General features: G+C 46.7%; 1 long non-coding RNA gene across 1 annotated transcript in view; it reads left to right on the top strand.

Annotated features, from left to right (window-relative positions):
* Positions 1 to 27076, top strand: part of LOC147912090 (uncharacterized) — a 36913-nt gene that overhangs the window by 2312 nt on the left and 7525 nt on the right. Inside the window, exon 2 of the long non-coding RNA XR_015550179.1 lies at positions 2643 to 2796. This is a non-coding gene — a long non-coding RNA (uncharacterized LOC147912090). The remainder of the gene's footprint in view (positions 1 to 2642; positions 2797 to 27076) is intronic.

Consider the following 27076-nt stretch of genomic DNA (forward strand, 5'->3'; position numbering starts at 1 on the left):
TATTATTTTTTTTTTTGTGAGGAGGATTAGCCCTGAGCTAACATCCATGCCAATCCTCCTCTCTTTTTGCTGAGGAAGACTGGCCCTGGGCTAACATCTGTGCCTCTCTTCCTCCAATTTATGTGGGACACTGCCACAGCATGGCCTGACAAGCGGTGCCTCAGTGCGTGCCTGGGATCCGAACCTGGGCCGCCAGCAGCAGAGCGCGCACCCTTAACCACTATGCCACGGGACTGGCCCCTATACATGTTATTAAACTTCATTTTATTTTCTCCTGCTAACCTGTCTTTTAATTATTTGGCTAGCCATAAGAACCTTAAGGGGAAGGGCGGGGGGGTGGGTGGGATTCTCCCTCTTCCCCAACATATGCATTTCACGTGTACATCATTATATTTCGATTTCTGTGTAGACTACGTTGTGTTCACCACCCCGAGACTAATTATCATTCGTCACTGTCACAAGCTTTTATAGTGTGTCATTCCATTTCATGCATGCCACAGACTTTATGTGGACCCAAGTCTTTGATTAAAATTAAACACAGTGCAAGGAAGGTCATGTAGGTGCGGAAGATCAAAATTGGCCACCCTGAAATATATCTCTTTACCTTGATTATTTTCTCTGACAGACATTTGACCTCCCCCAAACTACCTAAAGAATTTAACGTGGAAGACCTGTTTCAGGAAGGAGTTACTATCATATGATGGCTGTAATGTAAAATAGATGTTACAATAGGAAAGGCACCAACAAGCCCATTTAATCAAAATTTCTGTCTCTCCCACGCCACATTCTCTAGGTGGCCCTGCAAAGAGTTGCCAGGCAAACATTTACATTTATAAGGGAAATCTCCATTTGTAAAGGTATCTCCCTCTGTGTGCTGGGAAGAGGTGGGGATGGCCTTGTCTCTGGAAACTCTTATCAGTACAGAAGGAAAGGACTTAAATCTGCATACCCTTGAATACTGTAATTTCTGTCTCCCTTCTGTCTCCCTCCCCACCCCCAAAATCCTCCTTTGTCTTTAGCTGAAGATGGTATTTAAGATGAGAATCGCTGCTCTTGTGTTGAGAAACTCAGTTTCCCTAGTTTCTCTCATGTATACATGTTATTAAACTTGGCATTATTTTCTCCTGCTAACCTGTCTTTTAATTATTTGGCCAGCCAGAAGAACCTTAAGGGAAAGGGTGGAGGGGGATTCTCCCTCTTCCCGGACATAGGGTTAGGTATTAGTTCTTTTTCTGTGCTCCATCAGGTCATCCAGGAACCTAGATTCCTTCCATCTTGTTGCTCCTCTATCTCCTAGGGGTTGTCCTCAGATACATGCTAGGAGCTTGCTTGCTTCCATATCCAAGTTCCAGCCAGCAGAAAGGGGAAGGAGAAAGTCTAGGGCAAGTGGCTTTGTGTTTAAGGAGAGACCTCCAAATTGTTCTCATCTTTGCTTGAATCCTATTGGCCTAAACGTAGTCACATGGCCACACCTGGCTGCGAGGGTTCTTGGGAAATGTAGTTTGTAGCTGGGGGCCATGTGTCTAGCTGAAACTCAGAAGTTGTATTACTAAAAGGAATAAAGGGAGAGTAGATTCTGGGGGACAGTTAGCAGTTGTAAGCCCCATGAGGGAAAGGACTGAGTCACTGAATTTTTTAATAAACACAGCAGACATATGGTAAGTGTTTGTTTTGAGTTGATGAAGAAGAGTCCTGTTATATTTAGTAAGCAGCATTGCATAGTGGAGAGGCATGGGTTTCAGTCTTGCTTGTGACACTTACTGTGTGACCTTGACCAAGTTATATCACCACCCAGCCTCAGCTTTTCTAATCTGCAAAATGGCTCACATACTCACTTTTGGGGGTGTGGGGAGGGTCAATGGGAGAAACATATGTGAAAGTTTTAGCACAGTGCTCAAAACTTGTGAGTTCCCTCCTGACCCTTAGCTATAGTAAAAATGTCTTACCTTTTACTTCACGATATGCTCTTAATTCCAGGAAACTGCACAGAAATATATAGCCAAAAGGAAAAGAGGCAAGAGCATTAAAATATTAATGTCACACTTCACTGCTATTAGAAAAATACCTGGAACCAGGCCTATTTTTTAGCCTGTTGTAAGCAAGAGGCTGTTAGTTTTAAAGTAAATAAAATTTAAATGCTATCTATTCACAAAAAGTAATACAAAGATTGGACAAACCAACTTGAGGGATATTCTACAAAATAGATGATTGATACTCTTAACATGTGTCGAAGTCATGAAAGATAAGGAAAGACTGAGGAACTGCCACAGACTGGAGACTAAAGAGATGTGATGATTAAATGCCATGAGGGTTCCTGGACCAGAAAAAGGATATTAGTGGAAAAAGTGGTGATATTGGAAAAAGTCTATAATTTAGTTAGTAGTAACGTATCAGTGTTAATTCCTTAGTTTTGACAAACGTGGCATGGTTAAATAAGATGCTAGCATTAGGGGAAGCTGGGTGAAGGTATATGGGAGCTCTGGGTACTGTCTTTGTAACTCTTCTGAAAATCTATAGCTATATCAAAATTAAAAGTTTGAAAAAAGTGATGTGCAAGTTTGAATTAATTCCATTATTGCTTTTTTTTGTGTGTGGCAAAGATGGCATTGTCTTCCAAAATCTGTTTCCTTTTGTTTCCATAGCAGTAGCAATGTTGCTGCTCACCTGGAGGCCCAGCTAGAGGCCACTTTCTCATCCTCCACTGCAGCCAGGTGTGGCCATGAGGCACTTTCTCTCCGATGGAAAATGAGCAGTGAGGAGGTGTGGCATTTCCGGGTGTGGACCTTCAAACTCCAGGTATATGCTCCTCTGTGCTCTCTTCCCTTTCCTGGAGCTGGAACCAGGATGTTCTTCCAACCCAGCATCAATCCTGCAGTGGGGACAATGCCCTGGGCGATGGCTATTATGGGTTGCATTTTGTCCCTCAAAAAGATTGTGGCTGGGGGTCCCTAGGTAGCTTCAGGATGGGGGCTGGTCACCAGAAAGACCAAGGCATGATTAGGGGGTTGTAATGTTCAGTGCCATACCCCTGACCTCTGGGTAAGGGATTGGGGCTGGAGATTGAGTTAATCGCCAATGATTGAATCAATTATGCCTGCGTAATGAAACCTCCACGCACCCCCCTAAACTATGGGGCATGGAAAGTTTCTGGTTGGTGAACACATCCACATGCCAGGAGGATAGTGCACCCCAACTCCACGGGATGGAAGCTCCTTCCCTCGGGACCCTTCCAGACCTCATCCTGTGTACCTCTTCATCTGGCATTCATTCGTTTCCCTTATAGTATCTTTTATAATAGCCAGTCATAGTAACTAAACTGTTTTCTCTGAGTTATATGAGCCCTTCTAGCAAATGGTTGAACCTGATGAGGGGATCATGGGAACCCCAAATTTATAGACAATCGATCAGAAGTACAGGAGGTCTGGGACTTGCAATTGGCATCTGAAGTAGGGGACGGTCTTGTGGGACTGACCCCTTAACTTGTGGGGTCTGATGCTAACTCTGGGTAGTTAGTGTCAGAACTGAATTGAATCATTGGACACCCAATTGGTGTCTGGAGAGTTAGAAAATTGCTTGTTGGTGTGGCGAAACCCCACACATTTCGTGTCAAAAGTTTTGGGAGTAAAAACATCTCAGTAGTGACCTTATTTGGAAGTAAGGTCTTTGCAGATGTCAAGTTAAGATGGAGTTATTAAGGGGGGCTCTACTCCGGTAAGACTGGTGTCCTTATAAGAAGAGGACACTACAGAGAGAGACAGAGGGAAGATGGCCGTGTGAAGACGGAGGCAGAGATTGAAGTGATGCAGACACAAGCCAAGGAACACCTACGGCTACAGGAGACGGAGGAGGCAAGGGAGGACCCTCCCCTAGAGGCTTTGGAGGGAGCATGGCCCTGTCGACACTTTGATTTCCGACTCTTGGCCACCAGAACTGTGAGAGTATAAATACCCGATGTTTTAAGCCTCCCATTCTGTGGCACTTTGTTACAGCAGTCCTAGGAAATGAATACAAGAGCAGAGCAAGAACATAGAAAGAACCTGGGTCTCAAATGATCAAACAGAGAGAAGCTTCCATGTGCACCTGGGCCACTTACCTGAGGACAGTTACCTGGGAAAGATCCATACTTTTACGTTCTTTAAACTGCTACATTTTTTGGTCTCTGTTATAAAAGCTTAGGGTGTTTTTTTTTTTTTTTACCCTGTTAATGAACTTTATGGCACTGAACGCTGAAGTTTCTTTCTCCCTTTCACTTTCCTTCTTCCTTTTTTGCTCATTCCATCTATTTTAGAAAGTCAACTTTCTCCTGTCTTGGACTATCCCTTGCTTACTTTCCTGGCTTTGTGACTGACTACTTTTGAGTATTGCTTTCGAGGGAGAATTGTAGAAGTTGTAAGCGATGTTTGTGACAAAGTTGGCATCCTGTAACACCAACCAGATCACCAGTTCTTTTGGGCAGGTTTTGGAGAAAACAGCATGAATCAACCTCAATTATTTGTAAGTAAAATTAGAGTGGTTTCAAGCTGTCACTTTTCTCTGTCCTACACATGTTATTCAGATAAGTTGGCAGAAGAATGTTGTTTGGGTTTGTATTAGGGAATTATGGGGACATAAATCTGGGTCTAAATGAGTGAAATTAAAAATGAAAAATCCTTTCACTTTTGGAGTTGGTATAGTGTAGTCTACAAGAGGGCGGATTCTGGTGCTGGGGTGTCTGGTTGGAGACTTATCTCTACCATGTTCTTGCAGTGTGACCTTGGGAGACCTCCTTAACTTCTCTGCGTCTTGTTTGGCTCATCTGTTAAATGCAGATTGTCTTAGTTTGGGTCCCCTTGAGATAAGGACTTGGGTTCAGGTTGTTTATTTGGGGGATGTCAAAGAAAAATTGCACCCAACAGTGCTAAACTGGTAAGGAAGACTTTATTTGAGACTATTGCCATAGGAGAGAGGCTGGAACTCAACTTCTAGTGCAGCGGGGCAGCTGGGAGTTGTAGCCAATGGGCAAGGCGGGGGAATCAGTGATGGACAGCGAGTAAGAGAAACTTGGTTAGGCATCAAAGGACGGAGTATTCTTGCTAAACTGGGCTCATCAGGCCAAGACTGAGGCCTAGTCAGGAAGAGGGCTCAGAGAACCATGACTAAAGTTTGGTCAAGGAGAGGGTCCTTGTCGGAGGTGACCCCAGGGGCAGGAGTGACAGAGTTGGGAGAGTATGACCGAGAATGAGGAAAAGCCAAGAGGAGGTGTGTTGTTGGGGTCACTGCCGTGGGCCACAGGGTGAAGGTTTCTCCCGACGGCGTCTGTGTGAATGCTGGAGGCAGGAGCATTCATCCACTGGGTCACATTCTCCATTTGTTTAGGGTCGAAACCTGGAGTCTTTCTTTGTAAACTTTTTATTTTGTGATAACTTTAGACTTACAGAAAAGTTGCAAGGATCATGCAGAGAGTTCTTGTCTGCCCTTTCCCCGGCTTCCCCAGATGTTAACATCTTACACAACCAGAGAACGTTTATCAAAACTAAGAAATCCGCATTAGTATAACACTATTGAGTAAACTACGGACCTTCTTGAGAATTTCCTGGGTTTTCCACAAGTGTCCCATCCAGGACATCACGTTGCATTTAGTTGTCACTAAATGACACTGAACGTGACTAAATGTCTCCTCTGTCTCCTCCAGCCTGTGACAGTGCCTCAGCCTGTCTTGTCTTCCATGATCTGAACGTGAAGTATAATTTTTGAAGTGGACTGGCCAGGTATTTTGTAGATTGTCCCTCTTGATGTTTTCTCCCAATTAGACTGATGTTATGCACTTTTTTTTATAGCTGCTTGTAGAAATATGACCATTGTTCTATACCTGGGAAATCAGTTTTTCAAAAAGTTGTGGTAAAATAGATATAAAATAAAATTTACCATTTTAATCATTTTTAAGATCATGGCATGGAGTACATTCACATTGTTGTGCAACCATCCCCACTATCCGTCTCTAGAACTTTCTCATCTTCCCAAACCGAAACTCTGTCCCCATTAAACACTGACTCCCACCCCTCTCCCTCAACCGCTGGCAAACACCATCTACTTCCTGTCTCTGTGAATTTGACTATTGTAGGTGTGAGATTATGCACTTCTGGCAGGAATTCATGGAAGTGATGTTGTGTCCTTGTGTTAAGTCTGTTCAGGCTGGAATAACAAAATACCGCAGACTGGGCGGCTTGAACAACAGACATTTATTTCTCACAGTCTGGAGGCTGGAAGTCCAAGATCGAGGTGCCTGCAGATTCAGCGTCTGGGGAGAGTCTGTTTCCTGGGTCATAGACTATCTTCTCGCTGTGTCCTCACGTGGAGGAAGGGGCGAGGGAGCTCTCTGGGGTCCCTTTATAAGGCACTGATCCCACTCACAACCTCATCACCTCCCAAAGACCCACCTCTAAATACCGTCACATTGGGGGTCGGGTTTCAACATATGAAGTTTTGGGGGACACAGCATTCAACCTGTAGCAGTCCTTTTAGTATATCCTAATAGGGAACATGTAAGGTGCCATGTCAACATTAACTGTCCCCAGTGCACCCGGGGTCTTTAACCCTGCACTTTTCTCCACCCGCGGGGTTGGAGAAGGCTGGAGAAAGTGGAAAGATGTGCGGTGCAGGCTTGAGATGGGGCACTGTCACCAGGAGGTGACTAGGAGCTTGCAGGAACTGTCCCCCGAGGCTGAAGGCAGAGGGGCCGAGGTGGGGGACGTGGGGCGCAGGAGGGCCTGCTGCAGAGATGATGATACAACAGGCCGTGAGCTCACGGGGGTGAGGTCAGGATGAAACGGGTTAATGGCCAGCACTCCGTGGTGTCGGCCACTCTGCGAGGTTCCAACTTGGGGCCATACGGTCTGAGACTATCAAACTGTGGCCCCAACGGCCCACCCAGAGGCAGCACCTGTATTTCTAGGCATTTCCCAAGACCGAGGGAGCTAAGCAGTCCCAGTAGCACCGAGACCAAACATTGTGTGTCCCTCAAGAACTACAGTAGTGCCCCCTTATCCGAGGTTTCAGTTACTCGTGGTCAACCACGTCCAGAAAATATTAAATGGAAAATTCCAGAAATAAACAATTCATAAGTTTTAAATAGGGTGCCGTTCTGAGTAGCATGATGTAATCTGGCAGTGTCCTGCTCCGTCTGGACCAGGACATGAATCATCCCTTTGTCTAGCACATCCCCCCTGTATATCTACCTGCCCGCTAGTCACTCAGTAGCCTTCCTAGTTATCAGATCCACTGTCTTGGTATCTCAGTGCTTGTGTTCACGTCACCCTTATGCTACTTAATAATGGCCCTGAAGTGCAAGTTTAGTGATGCTGGCAATTCAGATGTGCCAGAGAAGTTACCGTTGTTGATCTCTTACTGTCCTAATTTTTAGATTAAACTTTATCATAGGTCTGTATGTGCGGAAAAGACAGTGTGTGTAGGGCTTAGTACTATGTGAAGTTTCAGGCATCCACTGGGGGTCTTGGAATTTATCCCTCGTGGACAAGGGGGGACTACTGTGTTTCAGAAATAACAGAACTAACGAAAGTAAAATAGCAGAGGTGCTCGGAGTTAGGCACCTCCTGCTTCTGCCCCTGCCTCACAGTATATGCTATTCTCCACACAGCAGCCAGAGGGAGCCTTTGTTTTTCCTTTTTAGCAAAGTTTTCAAATTTGTATATCACCTTTTTTTTTTGCTTTTAAAATTGAAGCGAAGTTCACAAAACATAAAACTAACCATTTAAAAATGAATGCTTCAGGGGCATTCATACATTCACAGTGTTGTGCAACGATCACCTCTCTCTAGTTCCAGACCATTTTCATCCCCAGAAAGAAAACCTTACTCAGTAAGCACGTGCTGAATGCAGTAGGCAGAATCCCTATAGTTCGGGGGCTACTTGGAAGGTGTTCTGTGCTGGTGTCAGGGCGCCATCCTTTGCCACACCTTAGTATTGCTCAACTTTGCTTTTCTCCCTCTTCTCATTTAGGTGAGAGCTGAGTAAACAGTTCATTAAATCGCTCATTGATTTGTTTATGGACAATTATTTATTTTGTGTGAGGCATTGGACCAGATGGTGAAGACACAGGGAAGGAAAACTTGCCCTTGCCTTCGAGGCAGTTACACTTGATAGAAGAGACAGATGAAGCAATTAAAACGTGGTATATATCAGAAGCCGGCAAACTATGGCCTGAGGGCCAAATCCGGCCCCCCACCTGTGTTTGTAAATAAAGTTTTATTGGAACACAGCCATGCCCATTTGCTTATTATTGTCTATGGTTAATTTCACGCAATAACGGCAGAGTTCAGTCGTTGTGACAGTCGAGACCATCTGGCAGGAAGAGCTGAAAATATTTACTACCTGGCCCTTTAAGGAAGAAGCTTTGCCAACTCTTGTTATGTATAATTACGGCAAATTTACAGTGTGGACGGAGAGCCTTGGAAACTGAGGGGGGCAGTGAACAGCGGGCGGCGGGGCAGTTGCGGGGCAGAAAAGGCTTGCCGGTGCTGAAACTTAGTTTTGTAAACGCAGAAATCTTGGGCCTACAGCTCGATGAAGTTTTGCATGTGTATAAACACGAGTCGCCCCCGCCAGGATCAAGACACAGGGTATCTCCAGCCCCAGGAGGCTCCCCAAACCGTTCGTGTAAATACCGCTGTGCCGCCACCGCGTGCTCCGTCCGGCGTTTTTCACGCGCGTGTGTTTTCACGCGCGCGCCGCCGCTGTGCCCTCCGGCTCGCTCGCCCCGCGCTGCCCGGGGCTTCACTGGCGGAGGCCCGGGGCCCGGGGCCCGGGGGCCGGGGGCCGGGGGCCGGGGGGCCGGGGGCCGGGGCCGCGCCACCCACTCTGCGCGCGCCGCAGGAGGGCACGGAACTGTCGCCGCGTCCGGGGCTTAGAAGTTGCCTCGGGGGGGAGTTCTTTCATTTACCTTTTCCTTCTAATTTGCTCCATGAGTGTGAATGTATCCACAAATGCAGCCTGGGTTTTGGTTATTTATTTTCTTAAACATTTTATTTGGAAATCTCAGAATTTCAAAGAAGTTGCAAAAATAGCACAAGGAATTCCACTCCGAGGTGTATACCCAAAGAATTGGAAACTGGCGTTTTGGAAACAAAAACTTGTGGACAAATGTTCATAGCATTATTCACAATAGCCAAAAGGCGAAAACACCCTGATATCCATCAATGGATGAACAGATGAACCAAATGTGGCATATCCATACAGTGGAATATTATTCAGCCATAAAAAGGAAGGAAGCCCTGACACATGCTGCAATGTGGATGAATCTTGAAAACATTAAACACTCAGTGAAGAAGTCAGACACAAAAGGCCACATATTGTAGGATTTCACTTATATAAAATATCCAGAATAGGTAAATCCATAGAGACGGGAAGTAGATTAGTGGTTGTCAGGGGCTGGGGAAGGGAGGAATGGGGAGTAACTGCTTAATGGGCACAGGGTCTCTTTTTAGGGTGGTGTAAGTATTTTGGAACTAGATAGAGGTGATGGTTGCAGAACACTGTGAATGTATTAAATGCTACTGAATTGTGCACTTTAAACTGGTTAATTTTACATTATGTAAATTTCCCCTCAATGAAATTAAAAAAAAAGTAGCACAAAGACTTCCCATACATCACTCACCTGTATGTCTCAAATGGTAACATCTTACATAACTCGAGTACAATAATCAAATCCAGGAAATTAATATGGATACGATACTCATATCTAATCTATAGACTGGTTTATCCCACTATTGGTTAAGGGATCTTGGTGACGGTGGTGTCTGCAGGTTTCTCCACTGTCAAGTTTGAAACATATTAAGTGTCTTATGGAGAGATGCTTTGAGATTTTGCAAATATCTTATTTCTCATCAAACTTTTTATTTCCCTTGTGGGGAAGATTGGCCCTGAGCTAACATCTGTGCCCATCCTCCTCTACTTTGTATGTGGGTTGCCGCCACAGCATGGCTTGATGAGCGCTGTGTAGGTCCATGCCCGGGATCTGAACCTGTGAACCCCAGGCTGCTGAAGCAGACCCTGAGAACCCAACTGCTACGCCACTGGGCCGGCCCCTTCTCATCAAACTTTTGACCACTGATTTTTGCATCAACTGATGGTTCTTGCCTGAAACAATGATCACTGTCTACTTGGATTTTTTTTATTGTGGTAAAACATACACAACATAGAATATACCATTTAAACCATTTTTAGGTGTTCAGTTCAGTGGCATTCAGCATGCTCACGTGGTCATGCAACCATCCCCACCATCCATCTCCAGAATGTTTTCATCTTCCCAAACTGACGCACTGTCCCCAGGACACAAAAACTCCCTATTCCCCTCGCCCAGCCCCTGGCAGCCACGTTTCTCTCTTCTGTCTATGAATTTGACTCCTCTAGGGACCTCATCTAAGTGGAATTGTGCAACATTTGTCCTTTTGTGTCTGGCTTATTTGAGTTAGCATAATGCATCTAGGTCTTTTCAGAAGAGAAATTGTATTGCATTTTTACTCCCTGTCTTAGAATGAGAACAGGTGGGACCCACTGGCCCCTAGGTAGGAACTCACATTGTGAAGGTTTCCCATGTTTTTTCACGTCTCCTTAGCAACTCTGTTCTCTTCAGTATCTCAATACCTCTACCCACAAGTCGGAAGAACAGAAATAAGTCAGGTAGAGAGGGAGGGGAACACATTTATTTGCTTTCTCTATAAATATGAATTAAACCACTAACTATTTTCAGAATAGAACCAAACACTTCTCCTTTTGCCCTGGGACGAGTTAGGGATTTGAAATGACTTTCTTTTCCCCAAGTCCCTTTTTTTTTTTGGCGTGTCTCATTGTGACCATTATTTGTGGTCTATCTGCAGCATTTGACGTTATGACCACTCCTTGTCTTTGAATGTGTTCTTTTCCATCGTGTCTTCGTTTTGTTTTTCTGATAGTTTATTTGGAAAGTGGTTGCAGGAAGCAGCAGCAGAGGAGTTGCGAGAGGGAGACAGGTTAGGAGGGAAACCAGCAGAGGGTGTTACTGAGCTGGGTACCCCTGCAGGAAGGCGGAGAAGAGTACCCCTCAGAGCGGGCCCTCTGTAGGACGGGGCTGGGAGGTTCATCCACCCACTCGCGTTCTCCACTGGCTCCAAGTCTCCTCCTGGGAGCCCGATCTCCTCTGTACTTCTGGCTGCGCCTGCCTGCAGAGTAGCCTTCTGTGGCTTCAGAGAAGGTCTGAGGCAGAGAGCTGGGTTCTCGGGGAGTATACTCGAGGTGGGAGGCGTCGTGGATGCAGAGCGTCTGCCACCTCTGTGCTGACAGTAGAGGTGGGCTGATGGGATGGGGTACAGGGCAAAAAAGCATCTGCCTCGTGTTTTCAATTCACCATCTGGACAGGGTTGAGTGGTGTACCCCTAAAAGGCATGTCCACCTGGAGCCTCGGAATGTGACCTTGTTTGGAGATAAGGTCTTTGCAGATGTAATTAGTTAATAAGTCATCCTGGATTAGGGTGGGCCTTCTATTAGTCGGGGTTCTCCAGAGAAACAGAACCAGTGGGATATCTGTCTCTGTCTCTGTCTCTGTCTCTGTCTGGATCTCCATCTCCATATCTATCTATCTATCATCTATGTATCTATGTATCTATATCTATATCTAGCTAGGAAGAGATTTGTTATACGGTATTGGCTCACGCATTATGGAGGCTAAGAAGTCTCATGATCTGCCGTCTGCAAGCTGGAGACCCAGGAAAGCCAGCACTGTAGTGTGAAGGTCTGAGGGCCTGAGAGCTGATGGTGTGGATTCCAGTCCAAGTCTGAAGACCTGAGAACCAGGAGCGCTGAGGGCAGGAGAACATCCATGTCCCAGCTCAGCAGTCAGGCAGAGAGAGAGAGAGAGAGAGAGAGAGAGAGAGGGAGCTTGATTCCTCCCTTACTCCTTTTTTTTTTTCTCTATTCTTGCCTTCAACAGATTGGGTGATGCCTACCCGCTTTGGGGAGGACCAATTGCTTTACTCAGTCCCCCAATTCAAATGCTAATCTCTTCTGGAAACACCCTCAAAGACACAGAAATAAAGTTTAACCAGCAATCAGGGTATCCTGTGGTCCAGCCAAGTTGACACATAAAATTAACCAACACAGGCCCTAAGGCCAATGACTGATGTCCTTACAAGAAGGCTGCGAGAAGACACAGACACACACAGCAGAAGACGGCTGTGTGAAGGAGGAGGCAGAGCTGGAGTGGTGCTGCTACTGGCTAAGGAACACCCAGGATGGCAGCAACACCAGCGCTAGGAAGACAAGGAAGGATTCATGCCTAGAGCCTTCAGAGGGACCACGGCCCCGAGACACCTTGACTGTGGACTTCTGGCCTCCATAACTGTGGGAGAATAAATTCTGTTGTTTTAAGCCATCTAGATTATTGTGCTTTCTCATCACCGCTGTTAGGAAACAAAGCGCACTCTCCTCTCCATCTCCTTCTCTAGACGTTCCTCTTCAATCTCCCTCATGGTCACTATACCCTGTGGTCCATAAATGGGTCCCCCTGGGTCTCTTCTTCTCTCTCCTCTCACTGACTCTTCTCACCCACGTGAATGCTTTAGCAAAAAACAACACGCTTCCTCATCTGCAGTCCCCAACTCTCTTCCAAGAAGTTCCAGACTCACATCTCCTGCTGAAGACGAGCGACATCTCCACTTGGATGTTGCACGAGCTTGGACCTTCATCATGCTCAAAGCTGACTTTCCCGTTTCTTCCACCAAACATGCTCATCCCAGCCCTCCCTTCTCCATCTGCCCGCTGACCTGCCAGAGATGGGACTGTCCCCCTAGACTCTCTTGCCTCTCTCTCCATCTCTCACAGTCAACCAGTCACTCGCCACTGTGGATTCTACCCCTATTTTACTCTCTCGTTTAACTCATCAGAATATTAGCTTCACGAGGGCAGGATTTTTGCCTGTTTTGGTCATTGCTGTCTCCCCAACACCTAGTGCAAAGGCTGGCACACAGTAGGCTCTAAGTGAATGCCTGATGAGTGAAGGGGTCCTCACTGCTAGTGTCTCAGTTCGGTCTTTGTAATTCATCTGGATGCTGGCAAAGAGAGACAGAGCCAGACACTAGTTAACTGCAGTAAAGACAGATTTTATTTAGTGTTACTGCAATAGGGAAAAAGAGGCTTCAGTGCAGAACTGAGCTCAACTCCAAATGCAGCAAAGACAGCTGGGGTTTATAGCCAATGTGCAGAGTGAGAGAGTCGGTGGATGGGAAATTACTAGGTGGAGACATCATGGATAGGGAGACTCTTGCTAAAATGCTTTAACAGGATTCTTATAGAAAGCAGGCTAAGGGGATCAGACATCGAGGGTAGGGGATGGCTTAGTAGGATTCTTTGCTCAGACTGGCTTAGGCGGGCTGAGGACAGGGGCTCAGAGGAGCCTGTCTAAAGTTTGGTCGGGGACAGTCTTTGTCAAGGCTCCAATGGCCTCCTAACTGGATTTGTCACTTCCTGCCTCCCCTCCAACCCCCCACATACTGCAGATTGATCTTTCCAAGGTGCAAATCTGATCATGTCGCCACCCTACTTAACCAGCCTTGAATCCCTGAAGACGTTGGGATAAAACTTCAACTTAAATGCCTTAGCAAGACCTTTCTCGGTCAGATCTGGACAAGCTCTTCAACTTCATCTCCTGCTCGAGCTCACCCTGTGGGCCAGCCACACTGAACTCTGTGCTGTGTCTTTCAGGTCCACGGGCCTTGGCACAACCTATTTATCAGCCTTGACTTGCTGTTAACCATCTAGGTAATCTCTTCTGTACTCAAGACTCATCTCAAGCATCACTTCTTTCCAGAAGTTTTGTCTTATCCTCTGAGTTAGGTGCCCCCACCTCTGTGAATTAACAACACTTATCACAATGTTGTAATTTTAGCTTGGTCCTCTAGGGGCAGTGTAGCACATTGGCTAAAAGCCTAGACTAAATTAGAATCCTGGCTTTGCTCCTTGTAGACTATTCACATAACCTCTGTGGCTGCATTTACAGGGGTCTAAAAAGGGGAAAATAATAGTATTTTCCTCCTATCATCCTTATAAGGTTTCAATGAATTTATATATATGTTATATATATATATAATATTTATAAGATATTTAAAACTGTGCATGGCACATAATGAACACAAAGTAAATGTTAGTTACTGTAGCAGTCAGCTATTGCTGCATAACAAAAGAGCCCCCAAAACTCAATGTCTTGAAACAACAATATCTTAAACTTTTTTCTTTTAAATATAGGCATTCAAAGCTATGCAAGACCTTCTAATCATTGCTTTAGCTGCATCCCACCACTTTTTACATGTTGTATTTTCATTTTCATTCAGTTAAAATATTTTTTAATTTCCACTGTGATTTTTTGTCTACGACCATTAGGTTATTTAGAGATGTGTGGCTAAATTTCCAAATAATTTGGAATTTTCTAGTTATCATTTTGTTGTTGATTTCTAGTTTAATTCCATTGTGGTCATACTCTGTATGATTTCAGTCTTTCAAGACTTATTGAGACTTACTTTACAGCCCCGCATATGGGCTATTTTGGTGAATGTTCCAAAAGTGACAATCGTCTATTCTCCCTCACATGTCCGAGGGGTGGCTGGGACTTGGCTGGTGCAGGTGGGGATCCGCTGGGTGGCGATGATTCATGCTAGAGCTTCTCTCTGCAGGTTGAGTTCAGGTCTACTCTGCATGTGTTTGTTCTGGGGCCTCGGGCAAAGGAGTGGCTATTCCTGGGGGGAGGCCTCCTCCTGGTGAAGACAGAGACCAGAGGGCAGTGGAAACACGTGAGGTCTGTAAACGGCACAGCGGTTCTTCCACTACATTCCGTTGACCAAAGCAGGTCATGTGACCCAATGTCAGAGGGTATCAGCTATGTCTTTAATCTTCCGTGTTCTGAAGCCTTGACCTCTGGGGACCTGCTGACCCTGCAGGGACAGCCCCTCCCAGGTGAGCCAGCTCCTGGAGGTGGTGAACAGCTTGCCTGTGAGTGCATCTTTCTTGTGCAAACCAACCAGTCCAGAGCCCACACTCCAGCCACCTCTTTTGTGGGGTTCTCACACTCTGGGCCACTATCCATCTGCCCTACACCCCAGGGCCAGGCACTGGTCGACTAGGGGTGGCCCCTATGCCCCAGAGCCTGCTGAAATTATTCAAACTAGCCAATCCTGAGCCTGCTTACCCTGCCTCATCTGTTTCTTCCCATGGAAACCACAGTAAAGGCTCCTGCCCACACCTCCCCCTCCCTCTGCCTCCTGGCTGACCCTGGTGCTTCCCCACGTGGCCCTGCATGGCATGGCATGCCCCCTCCTCTTGGGAACTTTGAGTAACAAACTATCTTTCAATGGAAATCACCTGTTGATCTGTTGGCCTTACTATACGTCAAGCTTTCTATTAATACGTTATCTTTTAGAACACAAGGGGCAGGACTCTGCCTCTGGTGAGAGGGACGGCGAGGTGCCATGGTGCAGGGTGCAGGCTGGGGGAGAGGTGAGAGGTGGGACCAAGAATCCAATCTCCCACACTTGTCACCACTTCTCTTTCCCTCACTGGACTGAAAGCCTCCAAGGGCAGGAGCTGGGAGAATCCACTGTGTTTTCCAAAGCTTAGCATGGCACCCGGAACATAAGCACTCTGTGAATGGATACCACACAAATCAATTACTGATGGGAAGCCCGACTATTTCAGCACCCTGATAGACTCGGAGAAGGTGGTGTTGCTTCCCAGGCAGCTGAGAAAGTGTCCTGGTTCCACAGCTGGGCATTTTGACCCAGATTTGGAAAAAGATGAAAAGGGTATGTTTTCATGTGTAGCATCCGCTTTCTCTCATTTTCTCAAAGTCTCTGCCTGACATTCAATCACTCCGGATGTTGCGATCCCCACTTGGCGTTCGTCTGACGTGCTGTGAAAGGGCGTAACAAACAGCTCTATTTCTGGATTTTGGCAGCATTGCCTCCCCACCCATCAACTCCCTCCACTCAATCTGTTCCCGCAGGGCAGAGAAGTTTCTACTTGTTCTGTGTTGTCCAGGGCGCCTAGTTTGTCTTGCAGATGCCTCCGCACGGACATCCTTGTTTTACTTCAATTTTTTTCTCACCAGCTTCAAAATATTCTAACAGCTCACATTCCAAGTAAGGTTCCCTGGCCCTGAAAAGGTTTATGCAAATCTTGAAGGAGTTCCTGCTTTCAGAGGAGGAAAAGAGCCCCTCTGATCTGGACCACACAAGACTGTCGGCTAAATGCCTGTGGGTAGAGACGAAAATGTAGACCGTCCATGGCTAACGTGTGGTGCCGACCAAATGTTTTCTGAGAGTCTCAGATCTTCTTTTGTTTCCTTAATTAGGCTCTAACTAGGGGGACGTTTTGATACTCAGATCCCATACCCGAAAAAATAAAAATTCTGGTGATAGCCTGGGTGACTTCTTTTTCCAACATTTTATCTTGAAAATGTTCAAATCTATAGAAAAATTACAAGAACAGTATAATGAACACCCACAAACCCTTCCCCTAGACCTCCCCGTTGTTGGCATTTGCCACGTTGGTTTCATTTCTCTCCATCTCACTGTGTCTCTGTTTCTCTCCATGTATGTACATAGACACACATATATTATTATTGTTATTATTATTTTCCAGAACCTCCCCCCCCTTTTTTGTGTGTGAGAAGATCAGCCCTGAGCTAACATCCATGCCAATCCTCCTCTTTTTGCTGAGGAAGACTGGCTCTGAGCTAACATCTATTGCCAGTCCTCCTCCTTTTTCCCCCCAAAGCCCCAGCAGATAGTTGTATGTCATAGTTGCACATCCTTCTAGTTGCTGTATGTGGGACGCAGCCTCAGCATGGCTGGAGAAGCGGTGCCTCGGTTTGTGCCCAGGATCCGAACCCGGGGCCGCCAGTAGTGGAGCGCACGCACTTAACCGCTGAGCCACGGGGCCGGCCCTCCAGAACCTTTTGAGAGGTAGTTGTAGACATCCTGATCCTTTGCTCCCAAATACTTCGCTGTGCATCTGCTAAGGACATGGATATTGTCTTATATAACTACAATATATTCATCAACTTCAAGCAATTTACGATTGATTTAATTTTATTATTAAATATGTATTCCATATTCAAGATTTTATTTATTTATTTTTTTCCCCCCAAAGCCCCAGTAGATAGTTGTGTGTCACAGCTGCACATCCTTCTAGTTGCTGTATGTGGGACGCGGCCTCAGCATGGCCGGAGAAGCGGCGCGTCGGTGCGAGCCCGGGATCCGAACCCGGGTCGCCAGCAGTGGAGCGCGCTCACTTAACCACCAAGCCACGGGGCCGGCCCTGTATTCCATATTCAAATTCTGCCAAGTGACTGGGTGGTTTTGTAAAACCTTTAAAAAAGGATATTTTTCAATTTATCTAAAGGTTGCAGAAATAGTCCACAGAGCACATATTCCCTTTACCCGCATTCCCCAATGGTCCACATTTTGGAGCTGTTTGAGAGTTTGTTGCAGACACAAGGCCTGTTACTCCTTAACACTTCAGAGTGTGTTTCCAAGAGTAAAACCCAAGAAGACTCTCCTGCAAAACCACTGCACACCTGTCAACACCAGGAGAGCAAGTTTGCTCCAATCTGACCAACTGAGGCCCATTCACACTTCGCCAACAGCCCCAACAGTGTCCTCTAGGGCAAAAGGGTCCAGTTGAGAGTCATGCATTGCCTTTAGTCATTGGGTCCCTTCAGTCTCTTTCAGCCGGGGCTGGTCTCCCAGTCTTTTATCATCTTCTGTGACTTGATTCTTTTGAAAAGTCAAGCTGAGTGTTTTGGGGAATGTCCCTTGGTCTGGGTTTGTCTGACTTTTCCTCCTGATTCATGCACTTTTGGCAGGAACATCGTGGGAATGATGCTGTGCTAGCCTCTGGGCATGGCTGGGGGGCTTTTTCTCTATAGTGTGCGCTTGGATTTTGTCCGAAATGGGTAAAAAAGAAGATAGTGCTAGTTTAACTATGAACCCAAAGAGCCTATCTGGGGAGTTTACCAGGATGGGGGTCTGATAATCTTCGAGGAGCATTCAAGCTGGGGTGGCTTTTCACCCTGGGGGCATTTGGCAAAGCCTGGAGACATTTTTAATTGTCATGAATGGGGGCAGGAGAGCACTGCTGCCATCTGGTGGGTGGAGGGCAGGACTGCCATGAGCATCCTGTGATGCACAGGAGGGCCCCCACCGCAGAGAAGGACCTGGACCCAACTGTGCGGAGGTTGGGAAACCCTGGTCTCTGCTTACACGAGACCTGCGGAGATATCATGCCCCCAAAAGGCCCGGGTGTTAGTACTCTCCCTTGAGATTAAGGTTTACTGAAAATGCAGGAGTTTGGGGCGTGGCGACTGTAAGGTCTGTGGACAGAGAGAATTCTAGGAGACTGAGGAATGAGACTTGAAGTCAAACAGGGTGCAATGGAGAAGAAGAAGGAAATGAAAACCTGTCCAAAAAAGGGTCAACGTTGAGATATTCCAAAGTTAGCTATTCCAAAGCAAGTCTTTATTCGTTTGCTCATTCATCCATTCCTTCAACTAATATGTGTTGTGTACCCCTATGCACCAGGTGCCTGAGATACAGCAGTGAATGCCCAAAGTTTCTATCCTCATGGGGCTTCAATTCAAGTGAGGGGGGAATGGACAATAAATATGAAACATAAATATAAATATGTTAAAAGGCGGTAGGTGCTATGGAAAAAATAATATAGAACAGGGTAAGAGGATGGGAGTGCTGGGGAGTGGGCTGCAGTTTCAAGTAGGGTGATGATGGGTGGGCTTCACTGAGATTGTGAGAACTGAGCAAACTGGATACAGGTGAAGGAGGAGGCTGGGTGGAAGCTCATTCTAGGCAGTGGGAACAGCAAGTGCAAAGGCCCTGAGGTGGGACCATGCCTGGTATGTTTGAGCAACAGTGAGGAGGCCAGTGTGGCTGGAGAGAGTGAGCGAGGGGGAGAGTGGGAGGAGGTGAGGGCAGGGAGGTGATGGGGCAGATCGTGCGGGGCCTTGTGGGCTGTGGAAAGGACTTTGGCTTTTACTCCTAGTGAAGTAGGAGCTATGGAGGGTTCTGAGCAGGGGAGGGATGTGACCTGACTCAGGTGCTCACTGCCGCCCTCTGGCTGCTGCCCGGGGGAACAGACTGGAGGGTTAGGGCGTGAGCCGGGAGACCTGGGCAGAAACGCGCCGGTCCAGGTGGGAGACGACGGAGGCTCAGACCAGGGTGTTAGCAGTTTGTTTGCATTGTTTTAGATCACCACTTTTCACGTTTTACATTTTTGTATGATAGCTGCCTTTTTATGCATGAGAAACTTGTTGGAATGGTTTGGGCAAATGAAATCACGTACCACAGAGAAAATCAGGTAGTTAAAATAAAATCCAATGTTGCTAAGTTTAATATATATGCAACTCTAGGACTGTGCTCGAGCTGTTATTATAATTATTTTTTTTTTTGCAAAACTTTTTTTCTGTTTATCTTGCCCCAGGCACTCAGGCATTTACATGAAAAGTCTGCATGCCAACCTCTCCTGTTCTAATTTGATGAACGTGCCCTTTCAGCCTGAGGACACCACACAGCAGAGAGGAGAGGGGAAGCTGGAAGTGAATTTGCATATGATCAGTTATGTGCACGGAGAGTTGTTTCTGTGCGGAGGACAGACCAGACCCGAGCAAACGGGCCATTTGTTAATTTCAGAGGGTTTGTTGGCACAGAGTGGCATGAAGTGTTGCCAAAATCTCTGCCAAGTTTAAATTTAGGACGGCAGGTTCCCCAGGAGTGGAGAAGTTTTAGAATCCTTGCTCCCATTCTCACTATAACGTTTTTGTGGTCTTGAGGTGTTGCTATATGGAGGGAATTATTTCCAAATGTCCTCTCTGCTCCCCTTCCCCAAATTATCCACACTGAAATTGAAATCAAGGAAATTTTTTTGACAAGAGAATGGATGGCAGAGACTTTTTCATCCAGTCTTGCAAATGAGGGGGAAACTGAGGCCCAGATTGGCAAAGTGACTTACACGCATCAGTCCTATTGGAGGCTCTTGGCTATATCCCCTTAAAGAGACCCCTTGACATTCACTGTGTCATAAATGATATTTCCTCTCTCATGAAAACAAATGGCATCAGCAAACTGCTGCCTACTGATCTCAGATAGTTCTTCACTAAGTTCTGTGAGTTCTTCTCAGAGAATAAATTATGCAAATTGTAACTGGGGAAAATGACATGTAATGTCTGAAAAATTTCCCTGAGAATTCTTCCTTTGTCCAGAAATTGTGCTCGCTAGTCAGCATAAGGCTCTGTTCAGAGGCAATAACAAAACAAACTGGAAACCTTGGCCGCTTCGGCCAGCACGAGTTTCTCATTCCTGTAAAGCTGGTTAGCTGGCTCGCCTCCGAGCAGTGATTCCAAGATCCAGCCTTCCTCCGATTTGCACTGCACCATCCCTCATGTGGCTTCCAGAGCCACCTCGGGCCCGGAAGAGGACAAAGGGGCACACCAGCTCTTAATAGCCTCAGCCCAGTAGTGATAGGTCACTGGCTGGAACGAGTCACATGGGCCCATCCCCACTGCAAGGGAGTCTGGGAATGCAGGAGAACACATGCGTGAGCGCCAGACTGCTGATTATTTCTATTAGAGAGAAGACAGAAAGAGACTTGCCTTTCAGTCCCTTGAACATGGCACAAGAATGCGTTTGGATATCCCCAGGGTAACAGAGGGATCAGAACACTCTCCCCTTTTGAAGCGGACATGTAGATATGCCCCTCTCTTGACTGTACATAGCGGGGGAACCGTGTATCTCCCCCAAGACCAAGGAAACCACGTGTGGTTAAGGGTGGTGTCCTGCTCAGATATTTGAGCCCCAGCTTTGAGCAGAGAGTGAACACAGCGAGGGCAGGTCAGTCTGGATAGGCTAAATTTTAGGGGCTTTAAAACAATAAAGGTTTATTTTTTACCCACACTACCTGTTTCAGTTATCCACTGCTGAGTAACAAATTATCCTCAAAGTTAGTGGCTTAGAGCAGTACTGATACTATTTCTCATGATTCTGTGGTTCCTGGGCTCAGCCTGGTGGTGCTCCGGCCCCACGTGGTGTAGGCTGAGGGCCCCGTGTGGCTGCATTTGGGGGCAGAGCTGGGACACCCCAGACGGCCTCTCTCCACACGGTCTCTCCTCACCCGGCAGTCCCGCCTGAGCGTCCTCACAGCGTGGGCTGGCTTCCGAGAGAAAGTGGAAGCCGTCCCGGCTTAGAAATTCCAGGATGTCACGTGTGCCACATTCCGACGGTCACTTCCTGATGGGAAGAGTGGAAACAAACCTGTGGTCTCTATCATCCACCATGCCAGCAATTTTAGGTGACCCGAACCTTCCAAGGTGAGAACAGGCTTTGAAAGAGTCCAGCAATCAGAATGTTCTAGATTGTGCTGCAGCAACAACTCCCAAGTCCTGGTGGTTTGAATGGGATTGGCAGGTGTTTTCTGTAAAAGGCCAGATAGCAAATCTTTTTGGCTTGCAGGCCACATGGTCTCTGTTGCAACAACGCAGTTCTGCTGTGGAAGCTCAAAAGTGGGACAAACGTGGCAGGAAGAGGAGTCCGAGGGTCTCAGGTTGGCGTGTAAATGCTTCCACCTAGAAGGGACACACATACCCCCCTCCGACCTCATTGGTCAGAACAGGTCACATGGCCCCAGCCCCAAGGGGGCCCAGAAGTGCCGGCCTTCCACATACTTGGAAATTTGGTGAACAGCAGCGATGGCTACGCACCCCCTGGAAATTTGGTGAACAGCAGCGATGGCTACGCAGGGGTGCTATCTGAGCGTTGTCCAGGGCTGTCTTTGATGGAAGATCCAAAACCAAGGAAACCTTTTGATCTGGCTCCCAACACTTGATGTCTTAAAGCTTCCGTCGTATCCACATTGTGATGAGCGATATAAATACAAGGCCTGGTTCAGACGGTAGAGTGGTCTCTAAATTGGGAAGATCCTAATGGTCACATGGCTGGATGTTGGCAGAGTCAGAGCTGAACACAGGTTTCCTAAGTTTTGGTTCCATGTTTTTATCAATTTTCTATAAAGGATCTCTCATCTTAAGGTGTTTTTTTTTTTTTTGAGGAAGATTGGCCCTGAGCTAACATCTGTTTCCAATCTTCCTCTTTTTCTTTTTTTCTCCCCAAAACCCCAGTACATAGTTGTGTATCCTAGTTGTAGGTCCTTCTAGCTCTTCTATATGGGATGCCGCCTCAGCATGGCTTGATGAGCAGTGAGTAGGTCTGTGCCCGGGATCTGAACTGGTGAACCCCGGGCCGCTGAAGCAGAGAATGTGAACTTAACTACTATGCCACTGGGCCGGCCCTCATTTTAAGTTTTAATAACTAATCGTATAGTCCTTGCTGTGTGCTTGGTACTACTCTGAGCATTTTACCCATAAACCAACAGGTAATTTAATTCTCACAACCACCCTAGAAGAGAGACACTGTGATTATTATGCCCATTTTGTAGACTGGGGACAGAGTCTCCGAGAGGCACAGTGACTTGCCCAAGCTCAACCATCTAAGAGGGAGGGTAGCTGGAATCTGAGCCCAGAGAGTTTGGCTCCAGGATCTCTGCCCTTAACCAATGCCTCTGCCTTTTATTTTCTAGCACATGGGATTCCTTGCTAGAAAAATAAATATTCCCACCCATCTTCTTTTCTGGGTCCTTCTGCAGAAACAACTCATTTTATGGAATACTCAATGTACAGTGAATTAATTTTTTTTATTGTGGAAAAAGATACCTCACATAAAATTTACCATCTTAACCATTTTTAAGTGTACAATTCAGTGGCATTAAATACATTTACAATGTTGTGCAACTGTCACCACCATCCATTTCCAGAACGTAAGACCATGAGGTGGGTATTATTATTATACACATTTTATGTATGAAGAAAGCCAGGCTCAGCGAGGCCAAGTGACTTGCCCAGGATCTACAACGGTAAGTTGCAGAACGAGGAGTCAAATGTCGGTGGGTGGTGAGAGGCTGTGGAGAGATGGGATCTGTCACACATTGCTGGTGGGAACATAAAATGATAAGACCACTCTGGAAGATAGTTTGGAAGTTCCTTTTAAAAGTAAAAATGGATTTACCATACGGCCCAGCAATTACACTCTTGGGCATATATCTAAGAGAAATGGAAACTTATCTTCATGCAGAAACTTTACATGAATGTTCACAGCGGCTTTATGTGTAATAATCAAAGGCTGGAAACTACCCAGATGTCCTTCAGTGGGTGAATGGACAAACAAACTGTGGTACATCCATACCAGTGGACTACTCCTCAGCAACAAAAAAGAATGAACTATTGGTGCATACAACAGCTTGGAAGAAGTCCAAGGAAATTATGCAGAGTGAAAAGAGTCAATCTCAGAAGGATACATATGACATGACTCCATTTATGTAACATTCGTGAAATAACATAATTACAGAGACAGAGAATGGATTAGTGGCTGGAGAGTAGCAAGAGAGAGTCCTGTAGTGATGGTACAGTCAAGTTTCTTAGTTGTGGTGGTGGTTACACAAAGCTATGCATGATGAAATGGCATGGAGCTGTGCGCGCGCACACACACACACACGCATGACAAACACACGGACATACATACACATTCACGAAGCCATATGTAACTGATGAAATCTGAATAAGCTCTGCAAATTGTACCCCTGTCAGTTCCTGGTTTGGATACTGTGTTATAGTTAAGCAAGATGTTGACTTTTGGAGAGGCCGGTGCAGGATGTGTGGGACCTCGCTGTACCTTTCTGTGCATCTCTAATTATTTCAAAATCAAAAGGTTAAAAACATAGGCCGTTGGGTTCTAGAGCTTGTCCTTCTCTGCAGTGATTTAAGCACAAGAGCCACATCTTCACCACCACCACAAAAACAAGCAAAGAACACGAACAATGCAGCAGACTAAACGCAGCGACCTAAAAGAAAGTTTGTCTGGAAAAAAAGCTGCAATATTAGTGTGAGGGGATTGTGGACGTTTTTCTTTTTCCGTCTCTCTTTTTTTCTTCTTCAGTTTGAGTTCCTCCCAAAGCAGATTCTGAGACGAGGATTTGAGGTCAAGCAGTCTATTTGGGAGGTGACTCCTCTCCCCTAAACTCCGCTGTGGGGGAGGGGAAGGGAAGGAAGACAAGGAAGGGTGTGTTTCAAGTAATTTCCTGCTGGAGCAACTGAAGCTTAATCCTGCTGGGGACCTCTGGGAGACAGCAGAGGGCGCACGTCCCAGAGCCGTCCCCACTGAAGTGCGAGAGAGCTGGGGTATTTATCCACCAACTCCTGTCAGTTACTGGTGGAGGGCTGCTCCCCTGGGCGGGAATTCCATGGCCTGTGTGCGACAAAGCGGGATTCAGCAGCAAAGGAAAGCCCCCAGTTCTGGCAGTTGGAAGGCAGGCTGGTGTGCACTAAGGGGTAAGGGGGCATGGGATAGAATTCCTGTGCAAGAAATAAAAACCAGAAGGAAGATGCAGCCTGCCTATTGTGCAGAGACTGCTTGCTTGTTACATCCTCAGTATCCATCCTCTATTCTTTGTTCTAGCAGAAACCCCCTGTCCTGTATTTTTTTGGGGTGACTACATTTCTTAACCTTCAATGCAGATAGCAGTGCCCCAGTGAAACACAAATGGAAATTATTGAGTGGACCTTCTAGTAAACGCTTTAATGGTGATGACTCGGTTGGGAGATGTGCCCTAGCTCTTTTCCTCTTAATATTGCTCAGAACATGGATATGATGGCTGGAGCTGTAGCATCCATTTTGTGGCCATGAGACAACCTTGAGGATGGAAGCCAAAGATGAGACAGCAGAAAGTTAGAAGGCCCTCCGGTCCCTGATAACTGTGGAGCTGCCCTACCAGCTGTGAACTGCCTACCACTGTACACTTACATCAGAGAAAAACATACTTCTCTTTTGTGTAAGCCACTGTTATTTGAGTTTTCTGACTATGCAGCAGAATTGAATTCTAATTGATAGACTATTCACATACTGAAAAGGGAAATGACTACTACTAAAATACTTCCTCTTCCCTCCTTTTCCTTCTCTCCTGAAATCTGCTTTAAAGGGTCCGGATGCTCAATCGCCTCTTCTGTGAAATGCTTGTACTCAGTACCTGCCTTGCTGGGCTGTGGCTAGGACCAAGCGAGATACTGCACCCGAAGCACAGAGAACAGTGCCTGGGACCTAGAGAGGACCCAGAAATGGTCGGCTTTCACTACCCCAGAGTAGGACGAGTCCGTCAGACATCACACTTGCTGCTGCTGAGGGGCACCGTGCTCCAGGTTTTGATCAATCCATGGTTGAAGGTGACTCTCCCAGGGGAAATAAGGCACCTTATTGCTTTCCAAAAATCCTCAGCATTTGGCTATTTATTCTTATTATGTGAAACCTCCAGACAGTCTGTTTATTTAATGGCCCTGACTGGAGCTGTAAGAAATTGCACATCTGTAAGCAAGGTTCTTATGACACGGGCTTTTGACTAACAGAGTAGAATGTTACCCCAATTTTGACCTGTGGGAACCCCTTCAATCTAGTTCATGTGTTCTTTTGGCAAAACTCTTTAGTCTATAAAAGCCCCTTCCTTGCTTTCTGACACAAGTAGATATTCTAAGCTCGTCCCGTTCGTTTCCAGGGCACAGATGTTTGCCTGTCTTGTTCCCTCCTGTATCTTCAGCACCCAGAACAGGGCCTGGCACTGTATGAATGAATGAGTGAATGAATGAATTCTTGCATTTCACTCATTCCTCTGCTTCTTCCCCAATAACTGTCAATTCACCCATCTATTAATTCAGAAATTGGAACGTGCACGTCGTAGAGATGCTCAAAATTCTCTCTGAGCCGAGACCTCCCCACCAACATCCTTTTGCTTCAACTAAGCCCAGCCTGGTCACAACTCCCAGATGCTAAGGTTAAAAATAGCTCCATGCAGCCTCCACAGCTCCCAGCATCCGGGCTATTTTTAGGACATGGGAGGGGGTGAAGGAAACATGTGACTGAGAGTCACCTCGGGGGAGGAGCATCCCCTTTCAGTGGCTCAGGACGAGGTGCCCAGAGATGCCCACTCCCGTGAACGGTTCAAGTCCGAGAAGTAGATGGTCCCAGGGTACAGTCTCCCCCAGGAGTGGGTTCTGAATGCCAGGCAGGTTTCCTGCTCTGCTGAGGATGGAAGGAAACACAGTGTGTGAGGGTCAGATCAGAGAGGCCACTAAGACTCTGCAGGCTCTGAGCTGCCACTAACGACCAACGGCGAGTCATCACTCCATAACTCGTGGAGTCTTCGGGTCAGTCCGCTCACTCGATTCGTTGTAGCAGGTGCGGCGTTAGGGCAGGGACTGAACCCGACAAATGTTCCTGCCTTCGCGGGCGCCATCCTAGTCGGGGAGTCAGACAGTGAACAAAGAAGCGAACTAGACGGTATGCCAGGGATTGTTAAGTGGCATGGAGATAAGCAATGCAGTAAAGAGGGGCAGGCAGTGCTGGGCTGGGGGTTTGTATTTACTGTGTTTCTGATGCCTTCACATCCGGGACCTGGCTGAGCCTGGAAAGACTGCCCCTCTCGGGGTCAGCCAATTCCTAGAGTAGTAAAGGACCCCAATCCAGACTCCACACCCCAACCACCTCTTTCATCGGGCCCCCACTCAGGGTCACAATTCACCTGCCCTAGCCACCCCTGGGCCAGGTACCAGTCAACTAGGAGCCATTCCTATGCCCTGAAATTGTTCAGACTAGCCAGTCCTCAGCCTGCTCACACTATCTCACCTGTTCCTTTCTGCGGAATCCACAATAAGGCTCCTGCCCACATTGTCCCCCCACCCCTTTCTCCTGACCGACCTCGGTCCTGCCCCCTGTGGCCATGTGTGGCATGGCATGCCCCCTCCTCTTGGGATCTGTAAATAACAAAAAATCTTTTCAATGGCAGTCGTCTCCTGATCTGTCGGCCTCATCATTCCTGAATGATAATAAAATCTACATTTTGCAACAAGGTTGTGTGCAATTTTAGATCAGGTGGCTTGGGATAGCCTCACTAACATTAGA

Source organism: Ceratotherium simum, chromosome 39 (assembly GCF_057802395.1).
Source record: "Ceratotherium simum simum isolate JZ-2026a chromosome 39, ASM5780239v1, whole genome shotgun sequence".
Classification (NCBI taxonomy): Eukaryota; Metazoa; Chordata; class Mammalia; order Perissodactyla; family Rhinocerotidae; genus Ceratotherium; species Ceratotherium simum.